Genomic DNA, 4,618 nt, shown 5'->3' with positions numbered 1-4,618 from the left:
CTAAATAGACTAAAGATGTAAAAATTAAACAAGAGTGGGCATGAAAATAATTGACATATACTTACATCTGTTTAGATTTTAAAAGTCAAAATAAGCATAATATCAGATTATAAAAATATTGATAATTCTTACTATACAAAATAAAAGTTTTACATATCATAAAATACTATAAATAAAATTTCATTTAAAAGTGGGAAGTATATTTGACCAGATACAAAAAATATAGAGTTAATAGAATTGAAAAGAAAAACAATATCTAGGTTTAGTTTACGGGGGGGTACAATGGTACTCTACTTTGAATCAAATACATACTTTGATAACATATATGATGGGAAGTATATGTCAAAATACACATCAATGTGAAAACTTTTTTACCTACAATTAAGAATTCATGCTGAGGAAATAGTCTGGCTTATATCCAGTCACATATGCAAAGGTATAAAAACTCTTATAGCAGTATGTTTTACTACAAAGAAGAAATTGGTGGTACTTATTACCAAAATTAGATCAAAATTCTATGACATTCAGTCTTAAAAATGAATAGAATATCTCTATATATTGATAATTTAAGATAACCATAATACATTGGATAAAAATGGTGGATGACAGAACATTTGTTGTCAGTTTTCTTACACATTTATGTTTACTGTGATAATCTCTGACATCTTAATTAAAAATCTACAATGGCTATCTCTGATTTTTTTTCCTTTTTAATCTTCATATTTTCATAATATTCATGAGTTACTTATTGAAAACAAAAATAGATCAAGGTGTTTTATGCAATTTCCATTGCCTTAGTTAATAGAAGAAGAATGACAGACACTTTATCATTTGACTTTTGTTGTCCACCACCATTGCAGTGTGTCTGATGTTATTGCTGCAATTAAAGTCACCGCCCCTACTGCTGCCTGTGTAAGGTTGATTGCCAAAGCTGATTATATGGAAGATCCCATAGTAACTTCTAAATCTGGGTCACTAAGGACTCTTTTGTTTGTTGACTTTATTGGTTCTATTATAGATGGAATATATAAAGTAAATAACTATGATGTTTAGTGCTGAATATGTTTTCCTGACTGGTAAGTGCAGAACCATGCAATAGCTCATGATATCCCCAGCCCTTTGTTTAGGCATTCCTTTATTTTAACTGACAAGAGAATAGTAATGTATCTTCTTGGTTTAAAATGGCAGAATCCCTCTCATGGAACAAACTCTGTATGACATGGAAGGGTTCTGGGAATTTCCAGGGCCCTTCTGGCTGAGTGTGGTTCTCTGAGAAAACAGCATTCACTGACTCCACTGGCATATTCCTGTTCAAATTGTGTCACATTATGACCATTGTAAAGAAATTGTCAACAGGTGCAATGAAATAACTTTATGCTTTGAGGGTAAGTATGAAAATATTTGCTACTTCAGTTATTTTCATTGTATGCATACATACTAACGGGGGTGGGGTAGGTGGGAATGGCATGATATAGATCTCTCTTTAAGTGAAGGGTAAGACTTAATAATCAAAATGTTTAATACTAGTGTTAGCATTTGATGAAAAGACCCAAGTCATTTTTTAGATACATGTATTTTTTTCTAGAGTGATGGCTCCAGAAATCATAACCAGACCTGCTTTGAAGACATTTCAGAAGCAAAATCTCATTCCCACCCCCAAATCTATACGTGCACACACATCAACACTAGACTGAGATTTTATTATTCATTCCTCATCTTGTGCAAAATTAAAATGTTGTTAGGAATTAAATACATAAAGCATAAATTAGTCAATTTGAATATGAAAAGATTATTAAATGTTTAATATTTATGTAAAACTGGATTCAGGTAAAATCAATACATTGATAATTGAGGATGATGAACTCCACTTGTGCTGTGAGCAAAGGTGAATTTAATACCAAGGACATTCCTGAATGGTGCCTTGATATTGTGAGAAAAGGGTAACAGGCAGAAGTTTCTCAGTGTGAGCTACAGTCACCTACTGATACTGCATTGCTCAAGAAGATCCTAGCTTTCTATCAAGCTTTATCTACCATGAGCCTAGATTAGTATTCCTGTCCTATGATGGTGTCTCTTTCTACCACAGAGACTTCACCATGTATGTCGGGGCTATGGTGGCAGAAAGCAGTGCTCGCCAAATTAGAAAAAAGATTAGAAAAAAGAGAGAAAGACATTTTTTCATTGCTGAAGGCAATCTCCTTTGTTGATTGTACATGGAATCAGTTGTACATGCAAACAACCGACTATAGATGCAAACCCATCTACAAAATACCTTTACACAATCAGGTCACTGCTTGCTTGACCAAACAACTGGATACAAGAACCTAGCCAAGTGGACACATGAAATTGGCCCTCACAGTAATTCTACCTTTACAATTTTAAGTGCCAATAAAGACTGTTTTCACTAAACCAAAAGATTCAGGTAAATATGCAACAACAATCAGATTGCAGTGATTAAGAGCTGGAACTCTGGAGTCTCCCTATCTGGCCCATACTACCTAGGAAGCAGTGGACACGTTAATTGACCTCTCTGTGCCTCATTTTCTCACTTACAAAATAGATTTAACGTACCCCTCTATCCTGCAGGTTGTCCTAAGGATTACATGAATTATATATGTAATACTTTTAAAGCAGTGCTGGAACATGGCAAGAAACTTTTAAGCATTTGTCACTCTTATGATTATACTGTGTTAAGTAATATGAAGATGCATGATGGAGCAGTTTAAAAGACTGATGAGATTAAAAGTTAGTAACAGGTTGAGAAATGAAAGCATGATATAGAAACAGAAGCAAAGAGTGTGAACTTGAAGGAAATAAGAAGGGAGAGAATGCAGTAATGGTGAAGATAGTTAGCAACCTTAGTCTTGACTTTTTCTTCCAGGTACTGTAGTACAATAATATATCATACAGATGTGTGTCAATCTGAGCAAAACTAACTGAAAACATGAAAGTATAATATTCTTCAATGATGAGTTCGTTGTATGTAACATTGCCTCAAAATGTGATTTAAAAAAAACAGCAAAATCATCAGATTGTACTATGCAGTGTTGTCCTATGTGTAGATATAAGATGTAGGTAGTAAAGCTTAGAAGTGCCATGTGATATTACAGATTTGAATGTTGTAGCTTCATAGCGTGTTTTAACCTTACAATAGACAACCAATAATTGAAAAACAATCCAGAAACAAACAAACATATAGCAGAGATAATTGAAATGCCTTGTTTGAGTTCTTGCTGAAACTTTATTTTCAAATTTTAATAGTCCCCAAATATTCAAGCAAAAGAATGAAGCTAAATTTGGTTCATATGTTGGAGAAAAATGGTTGGCAGCATATAAACAGGATGGAGAATATAATATGAAAAATAAATTTAATGTAACCAAATGAAAATACACAACTCAAGGTAGCAGGTCAAAAATTAAATTCAATAAAAGCAATTATAGGAGAGTTAATAAAGGAAAAGGTAAACTATAAGCCAAAAATGTATTAATAGTCTCATTTGGTCATTCTGTATAAGCAGATCAGGAGAGGTTAGATCACTACGAAAAAATGTATTCCTCAGGTTAACAGATAAAACTCATGGATGTTGGATAAGAGAGTGCTCATCATTAGCTGATTTTGTCATGGATTTCTGCAGTCCAAATCTCTGTAACATTTATATGTAGGTTTGGCTTAAGCTAGAAGTCATTAATGAGGAACCATAAGCAATAACAGTATTCATCATTCTGAGACTGACAGAAAAGCCTCAGCTTCAGGTTTTGCTTTTTATTTTTCTATTTATCACCTATATGTAGAGTGTGACTGGAAACCTGACCATCATTACCCTCACCTTGGTGGATCCCCACCTTAAAACCCCCATGTATTTTTTCCTCCAGAATTTCTCTTTCTTAGAAATCTCATTTACACCAGCCTGTGTTCCAAGATTCCTGTACAGTTTCTCAACTGGGGACAGAACAATTACCTATAATGCATGTGCCATTCAACTTTTTTGACAGATCTTTTTGGGGTAATTGAATTTTTTCTTTTGGCCATCATGTAATATTATCGCTATGTGGCTATCTGCAAACCCTTGCATTACATGATGATTATGAGAAAAAAAGTGTGCAAAACAATGATTATCTGCTGTTGGCTGGCAGCGTTTGTGATTTTCCTCCCACCACTTAGCTTAGATCTTCATTTGGAATTCTTTGACTCTAATGTCATTGATCATTTTGGCTGTGATGCATCTCCTATCCTGAAAATATCATGCTCAGACACACGGTTAACGGAGTAAATGGTTGTAGCTTTTGCAGTACTGACCTTCATCATCACTCTCGTATGTGTGATTCCCTCCTACATATATATATCGTAAAGACAATTATAAAAATTTCCTTCTGTTCAACAAAGGAAAAAGGGCTTTTCAATCTGTTGTTCCCACATGACTCTGGTATCCATCTCCTATGGTAGCTGCATCTTCATTTACATCAAACCATCTGCAAAAGACATGGTAAGAATTAATAAAGGGTGTCAGTACTTATTTCTTCCATATCATCAATGTTGAATCCTTTCATATATACTCTGAGCAACTTAAAGAAGCCTTTAATTACTCACTCAAAAAAAATTGCATTTCTTTCAAGGTAA

General features: G+C 33.9%; 1 pseudogene; it reads left to right on the top strand.

The window, feature by feature from the left end:
* Nucleotides 1-1,042: 1,042 nt before the first annotated feature.
* On the top strand, nucleotides 1,043-4,618 carry LOC119542743 (annotated as a pseudogene).

Source organism: Choloepus didactylus, chromosome 8 (assembly GCF_015220235.1).
Source record: "Choloepus didactylus isolate mChoDid1 chromosome 8, mChoDid1.pri, whole genome shotgun sequence".
NCBI classification, from domain to species: domain Eukaryota; kingdom Metazoa; phylum Chordata; class Mammalia; order Pilosa; family Megalonychidae; genus Choloepus; species Choloepus didactylus.
The sequence above is the reverse complement of the archived record's forward strand: the minus strand, read 5'-3'. Positions and strand labels throughout refer to the sequence as shown.